The following is a 10,318-nucleotide window of genomic DNA, read 5'->3' as shown; positions in this document are numbered from 1 at the left end:
TGTGTCTCTGTTGATCTGAGCTCAGCAGTGAAGAGGGAACCTGCGTCTTCCCTGAAGCATCTCCAGGGTCTGGATAATCAGGGTCTGTGGTTAGGACACAAAAGGCATGTTCTGATGGATGGGCTAAAGATGGAGACCCCATGAGGGAGGCTTTGAGAGAGAAGGACACGTCCTGGGTCACCTCATCTGGAAGGGGCCTGTCAGGAAGTCACATCTATTTGCTGCTCTGCTTTGTAAATGAGCGCCAGGCTCCTGGAGTGGGGTGGTTCCCCTTCCTGTGGGGCTGCTGCTGTGACAACCTTGTGACTGGGAAAACCAGCCTTCAAGTGGCCACACCATGTGTGTCTGTGTGTCCTGCCAAGTACTGTGGTTTTCTCCATCTGCATATCAGAATCAGAGGGTTTAGATACCACAAGCCCCAGCCTCATAACTATGACCTGCCTTGGTGAGATTTGGGGAGGGGTGGGGGAAGCTGCATTCTGGGAGGGACCCACATCACAGCCAGGCCTTAGTCTGCCAGGAGACCCCTGGACTCAGGAAGCTCATGGGGAGGAGGGTTCCGCTCAGGCTTCAGAGGTAAATCTCTCACAGGGAACTTTCTTCCAGGACTGAGTATGGGTTCAAGGACTCCAATGCAAGGAGGTGAGTCTGTCCTCAGTTGTCCCAGGTCTTACCTCCTCACTGGAGACAAGGGGCCACCCCAGGCATCTTGGAACAGAGAATAAGGATTTGGGGCTGAGGGATGGAGGGTGTCTGGGAGAATCCTGGGACTGAGAGCCAAGGAACTCAGGCTGGGCAATGACTGTGAGCCAGCCTCTGATTTCTTGCCAGGGACCCTCCCCAAACCCATCATCTGTGCTGAGCCAGGCTCTGTGATCCCCTGGGGGAGGCCCCTGAACAGCTGGTGTAAGTGCACCCTAGAGGCCCAGGAGTACCATCTGGATAAAGATGGGAACCCATTCCCCTGGAACAGACAGAACCCACTGGAATCCAAGGACAAGGCCAATTTCTCTATCCCACACATGACAGATATGTCTGCAGGACAATATCACTGTTACTATCACAGACTCACAGAATTGTCAGAGAGCAGTGACCCCTTTAAGATGTTGATGACAGGTGAGAGGACACTCAGGGGTCCCAGCCTCAGGCTCTGCCCTCAGGAAGGGGATGTGCTCTCAAGGGTGTGTCTTCTCTCACAGCCTAGCTCTGGGGGATATGAGTGAGGTATGAGCCCCATTTAGCTCACTGCCTCCTCCTCTCCTAGGAACTTACAGCAAAACCACCCTTTCAGCCCTGCCAAGCCCTGTAGTGATGTCAGGGAGGAATTTAACCCTTCATTCTAGCTCACGGTTTGGATTTGAGCTTCATCCCTAAGGAAGGAAACCACCATGCCTCCTGGACCCTGGACTCACCCCAGTGAGCAACACCCCAATGAGCAGCCTCAGACCCTTTTCCCTGTGAGCCTTATGACCCCTAATCACAGGTAGATGTTCAGATGCTATGGCTATAACAGTAAGTCCCAAAGGGGTAGTCAGTCCCCAGTGACACCCTGGAGCTTGTGGTCTCAGGTGAGGAGCCCCTGTTCCCGTCCTTTCTGAGCTCAAAAGATCAGCTCAGGGCTCTGTCCATAGCAGAGTTCTGATCATGAGGGAAGTAATTGGAGCACAGGGGTGGTTCCACAGGGCAGGGTCCGTCCATTAGAGGATGGAAATAGGCATGGGTCTCTGACTCCTGGAGGACATTATCCCTGAATCTCAGCACAAATACGGAGTAGGGAGAGCTGAGTGAGATGTGGGTGAATCCAGGAGGAATATGACTAGACTGAGGGTAGAAGAAGCTTATTTCGCTTAGCATAATACCCTCAAGATTCATCCATAGTGTTGCAAATGGGATGATTCTGTCTTTTTAATGGCTGAATAGTATTCCATTGTAAATATATACCACATCTTCTTCATCCAATCATCAGCTGATGGGCACTTGGATTGTTTCCATGTCTTGGCTATTATGAGTAGTGCTACAATGAACATAAGTGTGCATATGTTACATTGGATTGTTGATTTCAAGTTGTTTGGGTGGATACTCAATAGTGGGATAGCTGGCTGATGTGGTATTTATATTTCTAGTTTTTTGAGGAATCACCATACTGTGTTCCATAGTGGCTGCAGTGGTTTGCATTCCCATAAGCAGTGTATGAGCGTTCCCTTTTCTCCACATCCTCTTCAACATTTTTTGGATTTTGTCTTGGTAATTGTAGCCATTCGGACTGGTGTAAGGTGATATCTCATTGTAGTTTTGATTTGCCTTTACCTAATAAGTAGTGATGTTGAGCATCTTTTCATGTGTCTGTTGGCCAACTGTATATCTTCTTTTGAAAAATGTCTGTTCATATCCTCTGCCCATTTTTTGATCAGATTGTTTGTTGTTGTTGTTGTTGTTTTTGAGTTGTGTGAGTTCTTTATATACTTTGGATATCAGTCCTGGACTGAGAGTTTGGGAACTGGGGGTGGGGAATGTCTTTTGACCTACCCTCTGATTCCTTCCAGGAACCCTCCTCAAACCTCTCAGGGGACCCTGGAGACTCAGGAGTACCTTCTGTATAAAGAGGGAAGCCTGAATCCGTGGAGAAGACAGAACCCACTGAAGTCTGTGGAAAAGGCCAAGTTCTCCATCCCATACATTACACATCCATATGCAGGGCTATTTCACTGTTACTATCTCCACTGCACTGGCTGGTCAGAGCCCGGTGACTCTTGAAACTGGTGGTAACAGGTAAGAGGACACAGGTAAGGGATCCCAGACTCAGGCTCCATCCTCAGGAAGGGGATCTACTCTCAAGGGTGTGTCCCCTCTCACATCACAGCTCTGGGGTTTATGAAGGAGGAATGACTCCATTTAACACGCTTCCTCCTACTCTCCTAGGATTCTACAGCAAACCCACCCTCTCAGACCTGTGGAGCCCTGTGGTGACCTCAGGAGGGAACGTGGCCCTAGAGTGTGGCTCATGGTGGGGATTTGACAGGTTCATTCTAACGGAGAATACCAGCCCTCCTGGACCCTGGACACACAGCGACACCCCAGTGGTCATTAACAGGCCATGTTCCCTGCGGGCCCTTTGACCCTCAGCCACAGGTGGACGTTTACATGCTATGGCTATGACAGTAAAATCCCCTAGGTGTGGTCACACCTCAGTGACCCCCTGGATCTCCTGGTCCCAGGTGAGGAAGTCTCATCCTGGTCCCATTCATGTTTTGAGGCGCCAGACAGGGATCTTTACTCTCAGGGAGCTCCAGGTGAGTGGGTGGGGTGAGGGGATAATGGGGCTCCTGAGGAAGAGGCACAAAGGGTGAGAGATAGTGAGTCTTGGGGGCCATGACTGGAGAAGTGGGTTCTTGAGAAGAATCTGCCCCTGCAATCTACAGGTGGTCTTTCCCCCAGGTGAGTCTGGGAAGCCCTCTCTCCTGACCCAGCAGGGTTGTTTGGTGGCCTCTGGACAGAACCTGACCCTCTAGTGTCTTTCTGATGTCAGCTATAACAGATTCGCTCTGCCCAAGGAGGGGAGATATGACCTCCCACAGCATTTAGCCTTGAAACCCCAGACTGGAGTCTCTCAGACCAACTTTCCATTGGGTCCTGTGAGACCCTCTCACAGCGGGCAGTACAGATGCTATGGTGGACACAACTTCTCCTCTGAGTTGTCAGCCCCTAGCAACCTCCTGTACCTCCTGGTGGCAGGTGAGGAGCCATGAGGTTATTCAGGGAGCCAGCACAGGCCCTGGCAGGGGAGCCCCAGGTGGTGACGTCAGGAAGAGGTGTGTGGGGGTCTCCAGGGAAGGAGAGAGACATAGAGACAGGGGATGAGTGGGGAGAGACTCAGAGAAAACAAGACAGACATAGATGAGCATCCACAGAGAGGCCTGAGGACTCTCAGTTCAGAACACGGTGGGAAGGCAGCGCCTCATCCACCCTTGCTCACTCTAGGACAGCTCCCTGACACACTCTGTCTCGGTGCAGCTGTGCCCCCTAGTGGCCTCAGGAGAGAATGTGACCCTGGTGTGTCAGCCATGGAGTCCGATGGATACTTTGCTTCTGTCCAAGGAGGGGGCACCTGATGCCCCGTGCATCTTAGATCAAAGCACCAAGCTCAGCAGAACCAGGCCCATTTCTCCATGAGTCCTGTGACCTCAGCCCACAGGGGATCTACAGGAGCTACAGCTCAGACAGCACCACTCCCTACCTGTTGTCACATCCCAGTGACCCCCTGGAGCTCATGGTCTCAGGGGAGGGACCCTGACTCTGTCCTTTCTGACACAGTCAGCTCAGGTTCCTGTCCTCAAAAAATCTGACATTGTAACAGATGAGGGGCGCGTGGGGAGGGTCACAGAGGAGGGTGCAGGTCATGAGAGGGTGGAAAGAGACGGAGGCCTCCCATCCCTGGAGCACCCCACCCCTGAGGCCTCCGCAGAGATACAGAGTAGGAATGACAGAGTGAGATGTGGGTGAACCCAGGAGGAACATAACTAGACTGAGGGTAGAAGACAGGCCCCACCATCACCTCCTGATGTGTCCATCTCAGAATCTGGGCCTCTGGTGTCCCAGGGCCCACTGGACACTCTCCTATAGATGGAAGCAATCCCACCTGTGGGTATCGCTCTGTACGGCCCTCCTGTGCTCACCTGGAGGCCTCCAGCCACTCAGTGCACACCTGAGACTAAGGAGGGACCATGCACGGCTCACTGGAGTCACTTAGGGAATTACTGCACAGCACTTCTGTGTGCCACTCATGTCTACTCTGCATTTTCTGTGCACACTACTCTATTATTGTTCTCTCTTTCTCTAAGAACTTGCGTATATAAATTTACAAATTTAATTGGTAAATATTTCTGACTTTAAAACAGGTAATTCTACTACTATGTTCATGGGATTATTAAACTTATACTTTCATTATGGAGAATGATTAAACTTCTTATTAATATGAAGTTTTCTTACAAAAGCTGCTTAAAAGGAAGTTTTATTAATGACTTCTCACACTTTGTATTTCTATTCATAAAATTGTCTATATCCATAGCTTAAAAATTGTTTAACTACTTTAATATTTTATAATCAAGATCTTGATTTCTTCATATTTTTATTTTATTTAATCAATTTATTTTAAAATTTTACTTTTCATATTTTTTGTATATTATATTAATAAGACATGATTTTTTTCAAATGATCATTTCTGGTTTACTGACAATGACTATATCAACCACAAGAAAATGGAAATTTCACTTCTTTGGGGCTTTTGTTAAGAATTTTTCTTTTTTTTTATTTTGCAGCAGTAGATTCTCCCCAAGCTAATATCTGTTGCCAATCTACCTCTTTTTCCTTCCTTTTTCCCCCAAAGAGCCCCAGTACATAGTTGTGCATAGCTGTAAGTTCTTCTAGTTCTTCTGTGTGAGCCGCTGCCACAGCATGGCTCCTGACAGACGAATGGTGTGGTTCTGCGCCTGGGAACCGAAACTGGGCCGCTGAAGTGAAGCTGCTGAACTGTAACTGCTAGACCATCAGGGCCAGCTCTGAAATCTCACTTCTCTGTCTAAATTGTATGCCAATTTTATTTGCATCAAACACCATATGATACTGATGACAAAGAAAAGGTTAAGACGTACCTAAGTGTCACTTTAGGAAAACATCTTCATTTTTAGCAGAAATTATTGAAGGCAAATGAATCAAAAACGTATGTTTTCTATGCACAGTGTTATTAATCCCTCCATTTCAGTTCATTCTTCTTTTAAATCAGGGATTTATTAGGAAAAAATATCTTTTAAAAATAAGTCTGAATTTCTTTTCCAGACAATTGTACCTCTCCTGAGCAGTTATATTTTCTCTTTAATTTATAATATGGTGAGATACTTTTTTTTTGAGGAAGATTAGCCCCAAGCTAATAGCTGTTGCCAGTCCTCCTCCTTTTTGCTGAGGAAGACTGGCCCTGAGCTAACATCCATGCCCATCTTCCTCTACTTTATATGTGGGACGCCTACCACAGCATGGCTTGCCAAGCGGTACCATGTCTGCACCCATGATCTAAACCAGTGGGCTGCCGAAGTGGAATGTACACACTCAACCACTGCACGACCAGACCGGCCCCAAGTGAGATACTTTTAAAAGTCTTCTTGGTGACAAACATTAATAATAATCCCACTGAATGATATCTATCCTTAGTTCATATTTTCTGAATTGTACAAGCTTATTTAAAATTTTTACATGGCATCTATCATTAGCATTAACCTCTAGTATATATATATATATATTTTTTTTTTCTTATTTTGCATTTTTAAAACCACATTACCACAAAGTATTTAGACAGTTGTTTCACTTTTTCTGTGTTTATTTCTTTGGTATGATAATTTTTTTAATTGAGCTCATAGTAGTTTACATCAATGTGAAGTTTCAGTTGTACACTATTCCTTGACTCTAACCACATAAGGGCTCCCCTTCCTCCTCTGTGCCCCTTCCCCATACCGCTAACCCTGGTAACTGCTGAACTGTTTTATTTGCCCATGTGTTTGTTCATATTCCACATATGAGTGAAATCATTTGGTGTAGGTCTTTCTCAGTCTGGCTTATTTCGCTTAGCATAATTCCCTCGAACCCTTTCCATGTTATTGGAATGGGCTGAATCTGTGTTTTTTATGGCTGAATAGTATTCCATTGTATATATATACACCACATCTTCTTTATCCAATCATCTGTTGATGGGCACTTGGATTGCTTCCATGTCTTTGCTATTGTGAATAGTGCTGCAATGAACATAGGGGAGCATATGTTACTTTGGATTGTTGACTTCAAGTTGTTCGGGTAGATACCCAGTAGTGGGGTAGCTGGGTCGTATGGTAGTTCTATTTTTAGTTTTTTGAGGAATCTCCATACTGTTTTCCATAGTTGCTGCACCAGTTAACATTCCCACCAGTAGTGTATGAGGGTTCCTTTCTCTCCATGCCCGCTCCAACATTTGTTATTTTTAGTCTTAGTGATTATAGCCATTTTAACAGGCATAAGGTGATATCTTAGTGTAGTTTTGATTTGGATTTCCCTGATGATTAGTAATGTTGAACATCTTTTCATGTGTTTATTGTCCATCTGTATACTTTGGAAAAATGTCTTTTCATATCCTCTGCCCATTTTTTATCATGCTGTTTGTTTTTCTATTGTTCAGTTGTGTGAGTTCCTCATATATGATGGAGATTAACACCTTGTTATATATATGATTTGCAAATATTTCGTCTCAATTGGTGGATTGTCTCTTTATTTTGATCCTGGTTTCTTTTGCCTTGCAGAAGCTCTTTATTCTGATGAAGTCCCATTTGTTTATTTTTTCTTTTATTCTCTCGTCTGAGAAGACATGATATTTGAAAAGATCCTTTCAAGTTCAATGTCGTAGAGTGTACTACCTATATTATCTTTCAGGAGTTTTATGGTTTCAAGACTTATCTTGAGTTCTTTGATCCATTTTGAGTTTATTTTTGTGTATGGCTTGAGATAATGGTCTACTTTCATTCTTTTCCAGTTTTCCCTATACCATTTATTGAAGAGACTGTCTCTTCACCATTGTATGTTCTTGGCACCTTTGCTGAAGATTAACTGTCCACAGATGTTCGGCTTTATTTCTGAGGTTTCAGTTCTGTTCCATTGATCTGTGTGCCTGTTTTTGTACTAGTACCATGCTGTTTTGATCAATATGGCTTTGTAGTACATTTTGAAGTCAGGGATTGTGATGCCTCCTGCTTTGTTCTTTTCTATCAGTATTGCTTTTGCAATTCAGGGTCTTTGGTTGCCCCATATAAATATTAGGATTCTTCATTCTATTTCCATGAGAGTGTCATTGGGATTCTGACTGGGATTGCACTGACTCTGTAGATTGCTTTGCATAGTATGGACATTTTAACTATGTTTATTCTTCCAATTCATGTGCATGGAATCTTTTTCCATCTTTTTATGTCATTATCTATTTCTTTCAGTAATGTCTTATAGTTTTCGTTGTATAAGTCCTTCACCTCCTTGGTTAAATTTATTCCAGGTACTTTATTCCTTTAGTTGTGATTGTAAATGGAATTATCCTCTTGAATTCTCTTTCTGTACATTTGTTATTAGAGTATATAAATACAATTGATTTTTCTAAATTGATTTTGTATCCCCCAATTTTACTGTAGCTGTTAATTATTTCTAACAGTTTTCTGATGGATTCTTTAGGGTTTTCTATATATAAGATCATGTCATCTGTAAACAACGAGAATTTCTCTTCTTCACTCCCTATTTGGATTCATTTTATTCCTTTCTCTTGCCTAATTGCTCTGGCAAAAACCTCCAATACTATTTCGAATAAGACTGTTGATATTGGGCATCCTTGTCTTGTTCCTGTTCTCAGAGGGATAATGTTCAGTTTTTGCCCATTGAGTATGATGTTGACTGTGAGTTTGTCATATATGGCCTTTATTATGTTGAGGTAATTTACTTCTATCCTAATTTTGTTATGACTTTTTATCATAAATGCTGTTGGATCTTGTCAAATGCATTCTCTGCATCTATTGAGATGATCATGTGGTTTCTATTCCTCAATTGGTTGATGTGGTATATCTTGTTGATTGATTTATGGGTGTTGAACCATCCTTGTGTCCCTAGTATCCATCCCACTTGCTCATGATGTATGATCCTTTCAATGTATTGCTGTCTTTGGGTTGCCAATATTTTCTTGAAGATTTTTGCATCTGTGTTCATCAGTGATTGGCCTGAAGTTTTCCCTTTTTGCGCTGTCCTTGGCAGGCTTTGGTATCAGAGTGATGTTGGCCTCATAAAATGTGTTAGGAAGCATTCCATCTCCCCTAATTTTTTTGACTAGCTTGAGAAGAATAGGTATTAAATCCTCTTTGAAAGTTTGATTCTTTGGGATGCTTTTGATTGGGATTCCTTGTGATTGGTCTATTCAGATTATCTGTTTCTTCTCAATTCAGCTTTTGGAGGTTGTGAGAGTCTAAGAATTTATCCTTTACCTCTAGATTATGCATTTTGTTGGCATATATTTTTTCGTGGTATTCTCTTATAATCCATTGTATTTCTGTGGTGTGTGTTGTTATTTCTCCTCTTTCATTTCCAATTTTGTTTATCTGAGCTTTGTCTTTTTTTTTCTTTGTAAGTCACGCTAAGGGTTTGTCAATTTTATTTATCTTCTCAAAGAACTAGCTCTTTGTTTCATTGACCCTTTCTACTGTCTTTTTTGTTTCAATAGCATTTCTATTCTTATTTTTATTATTTCTCTCCTGCTGACTTTGGGCTTTGCTTGTTCTTCTTTTTGTCACTCAGGTGTAATTTGAGGTTGCTTATTTTGGATTTTTCTTGTTCGTTAATGTGAGCCTGTATTGTGATGAATTTCCTTCTTAAGACAGCTTTTGCTGCATCCCATATGAGTTGGTATGGTATGTTTTTATTTTCATTTGTCTCCAGATATTTTTTATTTCTCCTTTAATTTCTTTAGTGATATATTGCTTGTTCAATAGCATGTTGTTTCGTCTCCACATCTTTGTCTCTTTCTCATCTCTTTTCTTGTAATTAATTTCTAGCTTTATAGTATTGCTATTGGTAAAGGTGCTTGTTATTATTTCAATTTTCTTAAATTTTTTGAGGCTTGCCTTGTTTCCCAACATATGTCCTATCCTTGAGAATATTCCGTGCACATTTGAGAAGAATGTGTATTCTTCTATTTTTGGAGAGAGTGTTCTATATATGTCTATTAAGTTCAACTGGTCCAGGTTTCATTTAAATTCTACTGTTTACTTGTTGATTTTCTGTGTGGATTATCTATCCATTGATGTGAGTGGAGTGTTGAGGTCCCCTATTATTGTGTTATTATTAATGTCTTCTTTTAGGTTTGTTAATAGTTGCTTTATGTACTTTGGTGCTGCTGTGTTGGGTGCATAGATATTTATGAGTTATTTCTTCTTCATGGAGTGTCCCTTTGATGATTATATACTGCCCCTCTTTGTCTCTCTTTACCTGTCTTATCTTGAAGTCTACTTTGCCTGATATAAATAGTGTGAGTCCTGCTTTCTTTTGTTTGCCATTAGCTTGGAGTATCACCTTCCATCTCTTCACTCTGAGCCTCTGTTTGTCCTTGGAGCTGAGATATGTTTTCTGGAGGCAGCATATTGTTGGGTCTCATTCTTTAATCCATCCCACTACTCTGTGCCTTTTTATTGCAGAATTCAATCCATTTACATTTAGGGTGATTATCAATATATGAGGGCTTAGTGCTGCCATTTTATCACTCATTTTCTAGTTCTTCTGC

At 42.8% G+C, this 10,318-nt stretch overlaps 1 pseudogene; it reads left to right on the top strand.

Annotated features, from left to right (window-relative positions):
- The first annotated feature begins 614 nt into the window (after positions 1–614).
- LOC124250280 (leukocyte immunoglobulin-like receptor subfamily A member 6) lies at positions 615–4,291 on the top strand (annotated as a pseudogene).
- Positions 4,292–10,318: the final 6,027 nt, after the last annotated feature.

This window comes from Equus quagga, chromosome 13 (genome assembly GCF_021613505.1).
Source record: "Equus quagga isolate Etosha38 chromosome 13, UCLA_HA_Equagga_1.0, whole genome shotgun sequence".
Classification (NCBI taxonomy): Eukaryota; Metazoa; Chordata; class Mammalia; order Perissodactyla; family Equidae; genus Equus; species Equus quagga.
Note: the sequence above shows the minus strand (reverse complement) of the source record. Positions and strands in the feature narration are given on the sequence as shown.